The following is a 12,679-nucleotide window of genomic DNA, read 5'->3' as shown; positions in this document are numbered from 1 at the left end:
TCCACTCACTTTTTAGAGGCTAACGCCGGGTTGAAAAAAACTTGTAATACCAGCATTGTTTGTAGGTGAGCGGTGAGCATATACTGAGCGTTAGCACCGCACGGCTTTACCGACAAAACTCGTAATCTAGCCGATAGTTTTTTTAAACTTAGGATACCAAGAGAATGAACCAAATAGGATTGTCAAAGGTAAATTTTTGATTTTGTAAAATATGCTCTGTCGTAATAATTGAAGATGTACTTTGAGTTTCATGTCCCTTTCACTACAAATAAAATAGCCATCACAAGCTATTAAAAACAACAACTAAATTGTTACATATTTACTTTTAGAATATTGTTCTTTAGTGATGTCCTGAACTGTTCACCCACGAACGGTTCCCTGCGAACATAGCTTGTTCGTGTTCACCGCTGCGGGCGAACATATGCGATGTTCGATCCGCCCCCTATGTGTCATCATTGAGGAAACTTTGACCCTGTATGTCACAGCCTTCTGACACATTAGAGCCAGTCAGCAGCAGACACTCCCTCACAGACCCTCCCAGCTCCTTGGCAGCAGCCATTTTAGACTCATTACGATCTTGCTTTCTTAGTGAGAGGAGCTTTTAGTGTTGCTGCTGCTGACATAATAGGGAAATAGATAGCTAGGCTAGTATATTTATTGTCCACTACAGTCCTGAAGGACTCATCTCATCTCTGCTGCAAGGACAGCACCCCAAAAAGCCCTTTTTAGGGCTATAACTTCAGTCATTTTTTTTTTCTTTGTATTTTTATTTGCATTTGCCTGGCTTTCAGCCTGTGTGTGAGGCTCACAGCATATACTGTGATTAGTGCCACCACTGATATCTGCTTAACATTAGTTTAAATTTAACCAAAAAAAATTGAAATTATTTTGCTAGTGTAATTTATTTTCATTTTCTATCAGGCCTGTGTCTCTCAGGCTCACACAGCATATACTCATTGCTCTGTGCCAGCCACCACTCATTAATGTGCTTATAACATTATTTAAAATTAAAAAAAAAAATTTTTAAATCATTTTGCTAGTGTAATCTAATTTCATTTTATATCAGGCCTGTGTGTTTCTGACTTACGGAGCATACTGTGGTTAATTGCTGCCCTACCTAGGCTAGCAGCCATGACTCATATGTGCTTAACCTTTTTTTAAATTAAAAAAAACCCTTTAAATTATTTTGCTAGTGTAATCTAATTTTATTTTCTATCAGGCCTGTGTGTTTCTGACTTACAGAGCATACTGTGGTTAATTGCTGCCCTACCTAGGCTAGCAGCCATGACTCATATGTGCTTAACCTTTTTTAAAAAAAAAAAAAAAAACTTTAAATCATTTTGCTAGTGTAATCTAATTTTATTTTCTATCAGGCCTGTGTGTTTCTGACTTACAGAGCATACTGTGGTTAATTGCTGCCCTACCTAGGCTAGCAGCCACAACTCATATGTGCTTAACCTTTTTTTAAATTTAAAAAAAAAAAACTTTAAATCATTTTGCTAGTGTAATCTAATTTTATTTTCTATCAGGCCTGTGTGTTTCTGACTTACAGAGCATACTGTGGTTAATTGCTGCCCTACCTAGGCTAGCAGCCACGACTCATATGTGCTTAACCTTTTTTAAATTAAAAAAAAAAACATTTAAATCATTTTGCTAGTGTAATCTAATTTTATTTTCTATCAGGCCTGTGTGTTTCTGACTTAAAGAACATACTGTGGTTAATTGCTGCCCTACCTATGTTAGCAGCCACGACTCATATGTGCTTAACCTTTTTTTAAATTAAAAACAAACAACCTTTAAATCATTTTGCTAGTGTAATCTAATTTTATTTTCTATCAGGCCTGTGTGTTTCTGACTTACACAGCATACTGTGGTTAATTGCTGCCCTACCTACAAGCCACAACTCATATCTGCTTAACATTATTTTAAATTTTTCAAACAAAACGTTTAAATCATTTTGCTAGTGTAATCTAATTTCATTTTCTTTCAGGCCTGTGTGTTTCTGGATTACTCAGCATACTGTGGTTAATTGCTGTCCTATCAGCAGCCAGCCACCACTCATATCTGTTTAACATTATTTTAAAGTTACAAAAAAACTTTTAAATCATTTTGCTAGTGTAATCTAATTTCATTTTCTCTCATGCCTGTGTGTTTCTGACTTACAGAGCATACTGTGGTTAATTGCTGCCCTACCTAGCAGCCTCGACTCATATGTGCTTAACATTTTTTGTAAATTAAAAAAAAAAAAATTAAATCATTTTGCTAGTGTAATCTAATTTTATTTTCTATCAGGCCTGTGTGTTTCTGACTTACAGAGCATACTGTGGCTAATTGCTGCCCTACCTAGCAGCCAACCACCACTTATATCTGCTTAACATTATTTTAAATTTAAAATAAAAACTTTTAAATCATTTTGCTAGTGTAATCTAATTTAATTTTGTATCAGGCCTGTGTGTTTCTGACTTACACAGCATACTGTGGTTAATTGCTGCCCTACCTAGCAGCCACGACTTATATCTGCTTAACATTATTTTAAAATTTTCAAACAAAACGTTTAAATCATTTTTCTAGTGTAATCTAATTTAATTTTCTATCAGGCCTGTGTGTTTCTGGCTTACTCAGCATACTGTGGTTAATTGCTGTCCTATCAGCAGCCAGCCACCACTCATATCTGCTTAACATTATTTTAAAGTTAAAGAAAAAACTTTTAAATCATTTTGCTAGTGTAATCTAATTTCATTTTCTATCAGGCCTGTGTGTGGCCTGTGTGTTTCTGACTTACAGAGCATACTGTGGTAAATTGCTGCCCTACCTAGCAGCCACGACTCATATGTGCTTAACATTTTTTGTAAATTTTAAAAAAACAAAACATTTAAATCATTTTGCTAGTGTAATCTAATTTTATTTTCTATCAGGCCTGTGTGTTTCTGACTTACAGAGCATACTGTGGTTAATTGCTGCCCTACCTAGCAGCCAGCCAGCACTCATATCTGCTTAACATTATTTTAAATTTAAAATAAAAACTTTTAAATAATTTTGCTAGTGTAATCTACTTTCATTTTCTATCAGGCCTGTGTGTTTCTGACTTACACAGCTAGCATACTGTGGTTAATTGCTGCCCTACCTAGCAGCCACGACTCATATCTGCTTAACATTATTTTCAATTTTTCAAAAAAAAACATTAAAATCATTTTGCTAGGGTAATCTAATTTCATTTTCTATCAGGCCTGTGTGTTTCTGGCTTACTCAGCATACTGTGGTTAATTGCTGCCAGATTAATAGCTCTTTTTTCCACCACTTATATCTGGTGTAACAACATTAGTGTAAATTTAAAAAAAACATTTTTTTACATCAGTCCTCTTCTAGTGTTATTTAATTTTAGTTGCCAGGCCAGCCAGGCTGCCATTAGTGCCAGCCTGTGTGTCAGGCTGCCAGCATATACTGTGCCTACTTCCATCCTCAGTGCCAGTCCATGACTTCTATTTGGTGTAACATTATATTAAATTTCGTAAAAAAAAACCTTTTACATCAGTTTTCTAGTGTTATTAAATTTTAGTTTACAGGCCAGCCTGCCACCACTAGTGCCAGCCTGTGTGTCAGGCTGCCAGCACATACTGTGCCTAGTTCTATCCTGAGTGTCATTACTCCTATCTGTTGTAACATTTTTGTAACTTTTTTAAAAACAAACTGTTACATCATTCTGCTATTGTTATTTAATTGCAGTTGCCTGTCTGCCAGCGTGTGTGCCAGGCCCACTTTCCAACTAGTGCCACGAATCATATTTTTTATAACAGTAGTGTAAATATTTAAAATAAAATCTTGTTTGACTGTGAATCATCAGTCTGCTAGTGCAATTGAATTGCAGTTGCCTGCCTGCCAGCGTGTGTACCAGGCCCACTTGCCAACTAGTGCCACCAATCATATTTGTTATAACAGTAGTTTAAATATTAAAAATAATACTTTTTTGACTCTGAAAGATCAGTCTGCTAGTGTGATCTAAATGCAGTTGCTTGCCTGCCTGCGTGTGTGCCAGGCCCACTTGCTGCCAACTATTCCCACCAATCATATTTGTTATAACAGTATAGTAAATATTTAAAATAAATAATTTTTTGCCTGTGAATCATCAGTCTGCTAGTGCCATTGAATTGCAGTTGCCTGCCTGCCAGCATGCGTGCCAGGCCCACTAGCCAACTACTGCCACCAATCATATTTGTTGTAACAGTATTGAAAATATTTTAAATCATAACATTTTTGACTGTGAATCTTCAGTCTCCTAGTGCCATTGAATTGCAGTTGCCTGCCTGCTAGCGTGTGTGCCAGGCCCACTTGCCAAAATAGTTACACAAATCATATTAGTTGTAACAGTATTGTAAATATTTAAAATAAAAAATTCTTAGACTGTGAATCATCAGTCTGCTAGTGCCATTGAATTGCAGTTTCCTCCTGCCTGCCAGCGTGTGTGCCAGACCCACTAGCCATCTACTGCCACTAATCATATTTGTTGTAACAGTATTGAAAATATTTTAAATCATAACTTTTTTGACTGTGAATATTCAGTCTCCTAGAGCCATTGAATTGCAGTTGCCTGCCTGCCAGCGTGTGTGCCAGGCCCACTTGCCAATTAGTTACACCAATCATATTTGTTCTAACAGTTTTGTAAATATTTAAAATAAAAGATTCTTAGACTGTGAATCATCAGTCTGCTAGTGCTATTGAATTGCAGTTTCCTCCTGCCTGCCAGTGTGTGTGCTAGGCCCACTAGCCAACTACTGCCACCAATCATATTTGTTGTAACAGTATTGAAAATATTTTAAATCATAACTTTTTGGACTGTGAATCATCAGTCTCCTAGTGCCATTGAATTGCAGTTGCCTGCCTGCCAGCGTGTGTGCCAGGCCCACTTGCCAACTAGTTACACCAATCATATTAGTTGTAAAAGTATTGTAAATATTTAAAATAAAAAATTCTTAGACTGTGAATCATCAGTCTGCTAGTGCCATTCAATTGCAGTTTCCTCCTGCCTGCCAGCGTGTGTGCCAGGCCCACTAGCCAACTACTGCCACCAATCATATTTGTTGTAACAGTATTGAAAATATTTTAAATCATAACTTTTTGGACTGTGAATCTTCAGTCTCCTAGTGCCATTGAATTGCAGTTGCCTGCCTGCCAGCGTGTGTGCCAGGCCCACTTGCCAACTAGTTACACCAATCATATTTGGTTTTAACAGTATTGTAAATATTTAAAATAAAAAAATTTTAGACTGTGAATCATCAGTCTGCTAGTGCCATTGAATTGCAGTTTCCTCCTGCCTGCCAGCGTGTGTGCCAGGCCCACTTGCCAACTACTGCCACCAATCATATTTGTTGTAACAGTATTGAAAATATTTTAAATCATACCTTTTTGGACTGTGAATCATCAGTTTCCTAGTGCCATTGAATTGCAGTTGCCTGCCTGCTAGCGTGTGTGCCAGGCCCACTTGCCGTTTCCAACTAGTGCCACCAATCATATTTGTTCTAACAGTATTGTCAATTTAAAAAAAAAAAAAAAAAATTTGGACTAAGAAGCATGACTCAGCTAGTGTAATCTAATTGCAGTTGCCTTCCTCCCAGCGTGTGTGCCAGACAGGCCCACTTGCCAACTAGTGCCAACAATCATATTTGTTGTCACAGTACTTTTAATATTTAAAAAATAAACATTTTTGACTTTGAAACATCAGTCTTTTTTGTTGTCAGGCTCACAGCGTCTACTGTGCCCACTTGCCCAGTGACACCACTGATAATGTGTTTAATAGTATTGTAAGTTTACATTTTAAAAAAAAATGACAGGCAGAGGCAGGCCACCCCACAGGTTCCGTCGTGGTCGGACGCCGGGTGCCAGGGGGGACGCGAAAAGTTCTGAGGAATACCTAGTTGAATGGCTAACACAGGACACCCAATCTTCTACAGCTTCCGCTCCTAGTCCTCCTAACCTTGACACACCATCTACGTCCAGCTGTGCTTTGGGCACCTCTCAAGTGACCAGTGCCACTCGCCTGCCTGTCGCCACCACCAACACTAGCACCACAGCCGCTTCACTTGATTTGTCACAGGAGTTATTGACACATCAGTTGGAAGAAATGAGTTATGCGCAACCATCATTGACAGAGGATGTAGATAACAGTGATATGTCTCAGTCAGGCAGCATTACAGACATGGAGGTACGGTGTAATGATGATGATGTTGTGCTTCCTTTCTTGATGTGTCAGATACAAGTGAAGCGTTGATGATGATGTGTCGGTGGATGTCACGTGGGTGCCTGCTAGAAGAGAAGAAGAAGAGGGGGAAAGTTCAGATGGGGAGACAGAGAGGAGGAGGAGGAGACGAGTTGGAAGCAGGGGGAGGTCGTCGCAAGGAGCTAGTGGCACAGTCAGACAGCATGCATCGGCACCCGGGGTCAGCCAGACAGCACACCGACAACCATCAACGCATGCTGTTGCCACCACCAGAATGCCATTATCGCAGAGCTCAGCAGTGTGGCATTTTTTTTGTTTGTCTGCCTCTGAAAACAGCGATGCCATTTTCAACCTGTGCCAATAGAAACTGAGTCGTGGGAAGTCCAACACCCACCTAGGTACAACTGCTTTGCGAAGGCACATGGTCTCACATCACAAACGCCGATGGGAAGAACACATGAACAGAAGCAGCACACAAACTCAAAGCCGCCCTCCTCCTCCTGCTCCAGCATATTCAGCCACATCAACCACTGATGTCCTCCTTGCCCCCTCTCAACCATCCTCCACTGAGTCTCTCTTACATAGCAGTTCCTGGTCATCTGCCCACAGTCAGGTGTCTGTCAAGTACATGTTTGAGCGTAAGAAGCCAATTTCTCAAAGTCACCCCCTTGCCCGGCATCTGACAGCTGGCTTGTCTGAACTCTTAGCCCACCAGCTTTTACCATACAAGCTGGTGGAGTCTGATGCTTTAAAAAAATTTGTATCTATTGGGACACCGCAGTGGAAGGTACGTGGCAGAAATTTCTTTTCACAAAAGGCAATCCCAAACCTGTACTCTGTTGTGCGAAAGGAAGTAATGGCATGTCTGGCACACAGTGTTGGGGCAAGGGTCCATATGACCACGGATAGCTGGTCTACAAAGCATGGTCAGGGCAGGTATATCACCTACACTGCACATTGGGTAAACCTGCTGACATCTGACAAGCATGGAATGCGTGTCTCTGCAGAAGAGTTGGTGACACCGCCATGATTTGCAGGCAGGCCTGCTGCTACCTCCTTTACTCCTCCTACTCCATCCTCTTCCATAACCTCTTCCTCGGCTGAGTCCTCTTCTGCTTCTGCGTCTTGCTCCACATCAATGGCACCCCCCCAGCTCCCCAGGTACTATTCCACATCCCCGATACGGCAGTGTCACGCCTTCTTGGGGTTGACTTGCCTGAAAGCGGAGAGTAACACCGCACCAGCACTCCTGACCACCCTGAACACACAGGTGGATCACTGGCTGACTCCGCACCAACTGGAGATTGGCAAGGTTGTTTCTGACAATGGAAGTAATTTTGTGGCGGCATTGAAATTGGGCAAGTTGACACATGTGCCGTGCATGGCACATGTGTGTAATCTGATTGTACAACGCTTTGTGCATAAGTACCCAGGCTTACAGGACGTCCTGAAGCAGGCCAGGAAGGTGTGTGGCCATTTCAGGCGTTCCTACACGGCCATGGCGCACTTGTCCGATATCCAGCGTCGAAACAACCTGCCAGTGAGGTGCTTGATTTGCGACAGCCCGACACGGTGGAATTCAACACTCCTAATGTTCGACCGCCTGCTCCAACAAGAAAAAGCTGTTAATGAGTATTTGTATGACCGGGGTGCTAGGACATCCTCTGGGGAGCTGGGGATTTTTTTGCCAAATTACTGTAGGCTCATGCGTCCTTTTGAGGAGGTGACAAACCATGTTAGTCGCACCGAAGGCACCATCAGCGACATCATACCATTTGTTTTCTTCCTGGAGCGTGCTCTGCGAAGAGTGCTGGATCAGGCCGTAGATGAGCGTGAAGATGAAGAGGAAGAGTTGTGGTGTCCATCACCACCAGAAACAGCCTTTTCAGCATCGCTTGCTGGACCTGCGGCAACGCAGGAAGAGGATTGTGAGGAAGAGGAGTCAGAAGAGGAATGTGGCTTTGAGGAGGAGGAAGACCAAGCACAACAGACATCCCAGGGTATGCGTTGTGGTCACCTCTCTGGTACCCGTGGTGTTGTACGTGGCTGGGGGGAAGAAGATACCCTCAGTGAGATCAGTGAGGACGAGGAACGGGACATGATTAGCTCGGCATCCAACCTTGTGCAAATGGGGTCTTTCATGCTGTCGTGCCTGTTGAGGGACCCTCGTATAAAAAAGCTGAAGGAGAACGACCTGTACTGGGTGTCCATGCTACTAGACCCCCGGTATAAGCATAAAGTGCCTGAAATGTTACCAAATTCCCGCAAGTCAGAAAGGATGGAGCATTTTAAAAATAAATTAAAAACTATGCTAACAGGGGAAGAGATGAAAGTAATCCTCCTCCTCCTCCCATGACCACGGCGGCAAGGACAGGACACTTTCCTAATGTCTTGTTGATGGAGGACATGCGGACCTTTTTAACTCCTATGCATCGCCAGAGCCTTTCGGGATCCAGCCTCAGAGAAAGACTCAAGCGACAGGTAGCAGACTACCTAGCATTAACTGCGGATCTCGACACTCTGAGAATAGTTAAGAATAGTACTACTTAACACACCACTCATATCTGGTGGCACAGTAGATTGCACGCGCAGTGCCCCAAATTTGAAGGAGGAGGACCGACCAAGCATCTTTATCCATCTCTTGGTTCCTCTAAATTATCTCCGGGTTCCATCTATGCCATACCTGTACTCGATTGTGCAAAAGGATGGCATATGTGGTGTTTCATGCTGTTGTGCCTGTTGAGGGTCGTGGCCCATCATATAAAAAGGCTGAAGGAGAACGACCTGTACTGTGTGTCCAAGCACATTTTTTGTTCAATATTCCCGGTTTCTCTAAATTATCTCCGGGTTCCTAAAATCAATGCCATACCTGTACTCGATTGTGCAAAAGGATGGCATATGTGGTGTTTCATGCTTTTGTGCCTGTTGAGGGTCGTGGGCCATCTTATAAAAAGGCTGAAGGAGAACGACCTGTACTGGGTGTCCAAGCACGTTTTTTGTTCAATATTCCCGGCTCCTCTAAATTATCTCCGGGTTCCTCAAATCAATGCCATACCTGTACTCGATTGTGCAAAAGGATGACATATGTGGTGTTTCATGCTGTTGTGCCTGTTGAGGGTCATGGGCCATCTTATAAAAAGGCTGAAGGAGAACGACTTGTACTGGGTGTCCAAGCACGTTTTTTGTTCAATATTCCCGGTTCCTCTAAATTTTCTCCGGGTTCCTCAAATCAATGCCATACCTGTACTCTATTGTGCAAAAGGGTGGCATATGTGGTGTTTCATGCTGTTGTGCCTGTTGAGGATCGTGGGCCATCTTATAAAAAGGCTGAAGGAGAACGACCTGTACTGTGTGTCCAAGCACATTTTTTGTTCAATATTCCCGGTTCCTCTAAATTATCTCCGGGTTCCTCAAATCAATGCCATACCTGTACTCGATTGTGTAACAGGATGGCATATGTGGTGTTTCATGCTGTTGTGCCTGTTTTGGGTCGTGGGCCATCGTATAAAAAGGCTGAAGGAGAATGACCTGTACTGGGTGTCCAAGCACGTTTTTTGTTCAATATTCCAGGTTCCTCTAAATTATCTTGAGGTTCCTCAAATCAATGCCATACCTGTACTCGATTGTGCAAAAGGGTGGCATATGTGGTGTTTCATGCTGTTGTGCCTGTTAAGGTTCGTGGGCCATCTTATAAAAAGGCTGAAGGAGAACGACCTGTACTGGGTGTCCAAGCACATTTTTTGTTTAATCTTCCAGGTTCCTCTAAATTATCTCCGGGTTCCTCAAATCAATGCCATACCTGTACTTGATTGTGCAAAAGAGTGGCATATGTGGTGTTTCATGCTGTTGTTTCTGTTGAGGGTCCGGGACCCTCGTCTAAAAAGGCTGAAGGAGAACAAAGTGTACTGGTTGTCCAAGCATCTTTTTCCATCTCCCGGTTCCTAAAAATTATCTCCGGGTTTCTAAAATGGATGCCATACCTGTACTCTATTGTGCAAAAGGATGGCATATGTGGTGTTTCCTGCTGTTGTTTCTGTTGAGGGTCCGGGACCCTCGTCTAAAAAGGCTGAAGGAGAACAAAGTGTACTGGTTGTCCAAGCATCTTTTTCCATCTCCCGGTTCCTAAAAATTATCTCTGGGTTTTTAAAATGGATGCCATACCTGTACTCTATTGTGCAAAAGGATGGCATATGTGGTGTTTCCTGCTGTTGTTTCTGTTGAGGGTCCTGGACCCTCTTATAAAAAGGCTGAAGGAGAATGACCTGTACTGTACTGGGTGTCCAAGCATGGTTTTTTGTTCAATTTCCTGGTTCCTAAAAATTATCTCCGGGTTTCTAAAATCAATGCCGTACCTGTACTCGATTTTTCAAAAGGATGGCATATGTCCTGTTTCCTGCTGTTGTTTCTGTTGAGGGTCCTGGACCCTCTTATAAAAAGGCTGATGGAGAACGAAGTGTACTGGGTGTCCAATAATTTTTTTTGTTCAATTTCCCGGTTCCTAAAAATTATCTCTGGGTTTCTAAAATCAATGCCGTACCTGTACTCTATTGTTCAAAAGGATGCTATATGTCCTCTTTCCTGCTGTTGTTTCTGTTGAGGGTCCTGGACTCTCTTATAAAAAGGCTGAAGGAGAACGAATTGTACTGGGTGTTCAATCATTTTTTTTGTTCAATTTCCCGGTTCCTAAAAATTATCTCCGGGATTCTAAAATCAATGCCGTACCTGGACTCTATTGTTCAAAAGGATGCCATATGTCCTCTTTCCTGCTGTTGTTTCTGTTGAGGGTCTGGACCCTCTTATAAAAAGGCTGAAGGAGAACGAAGTGTACTGGGTGTCCAATCATTTTTTTTGTTCAATTTCCCGGTTCCTAAAATTTATCTCTGGGTTTCTAAAATCAATGCTGTACCTGTACTCTATTGTTCAAAAGGATGCCATATGTCCTCTTTCCTGCTGTTGTTTCTGTTGAGGGTCCTGGACCCTCTTATAAAAAGGCTGAAGGAGAACGAAGTGTACTGGGTGTCCAATCATTTTTTTTGTTCAATTTCCCGTTTCCTAAAAATTATCTCCGGGTTTCTAAAATCAATGCCGTACCTGTACTCTATTGTTCAAAAGGATGCCATATGTCCTCTTTCCTGCTGTTGTTTCTGTAGAGGGTCCTGGATCCTCCTATAAAAAGGCCGAAGGAGAACGACCTGTACTGTACTGGGTGTCCAAGCATGGTTTTTTGTTCAATTTCATGGTTCCTAAAAATTTTCTTTGTGTTCCTAAAATCAATGCCATACCTGTACTCAAAAGGATGGCATATTTGGTGTTTCATGCTGTTGTGGCTGTTGAGGGTCGTGGGCCATCGTATAAAACTGCTGAAGGAGAACGACCTGTACTGCCTTGCTGCTCCTTTTAGGCAGGCCAGCTCTTTGCATACATGCCCACAGACTCTGTTACGGATTCCTCTTTTAGGGAGAGGTGCAGCCATAATGCAGGGTCAGAACCTCTGTCTGCAACTGGTATACTTAATTGTGCAAAAGGAAGTAACCTTACCATGGTTCCCTGACCGCATGTCTTGTTGTTATATTTGGTTAGGGTAATTATGATGGGCATGTAGACCTCCCCCGAGAGGCCTGGAAGTAACAGGGATGAAAGTGCTAAGAATAGTACTACTTTACACAACCAAGTTAGCCATGGGTCCCAGTCCAAGAACGCATGTCTTGTTGTTTTATTTGGTGCGACTAATCAAGCAGGCCATATAGACCTCCCACCATTAGATGTTGTAACAGGTATTAAACTAATAAGAACATTACTACCGAAATAAACCTAATTAACATGGTTTCAAGAGCCAAGGTTTTATTATTGTACTTTGTTAGGCTAATCATGATGGCCATGTAGACCTCCCCCGAGAGGCCTGGAAGTAACAGGGATGAAAGTGCTAAGAATAGTACTACTTTACACAACCGAGTTAGCCATGGGTCTTAGTCCAAGAACGCGTGTCTTGTTTTTTTGTTTGGTGCGGCTAATAATGCAGGCCATATATACCTCCCACCATTAGGTGTTGTAACAGGTATTAAACTAATAAGAACAGTACTACCAAAATAAACCTAATTAACATGGTTTCAAGAGCCCAGGTTTTATTGTAGTACTTTGTTAGGCTAATCATGATGGCCATGTAGACCTCCCCCGAGAGGCCTGGAAGTAACAGGGATGAAAGTGCTAAGAATAGTACTACATTACACAACCAAGTTAGCCATGGGTCTTACTCTAAGACCGCATGTCTTGTTTTTTTGTTTGGTGCGGCTAATCATGCAGGCCATATAGACCTCCCACCATTAGGTGTTGTAACAGGTATTAAACTAATAAGAACAGTACTACTGATATAAACCTAATTAACAGGGTTTCAAGAGCCCAGGTTTTATTGTTGTACTTTGTTAGGCTAATCATGATGGCCATGTAGACTTCCCCCAAGAGGCCTGGAAG

This window comes from Bombina bombina, chromosome 4 (assembly GCF_027579735.1).
Source record: "Bombina bombina isolate aBomBom1 chromosome 4, aBomBom1.pri, whole genome shotgun sequence".
Taxonomy (NCBI): domain Eukaryota; kingdom Metazoa; phylum Chordata; class Amphibia; order Anura; family Bombinatoridae; genus Bombina; species Bombina bombina.
Note: the sequence above shows the minus strand (reverse complement) of the source record.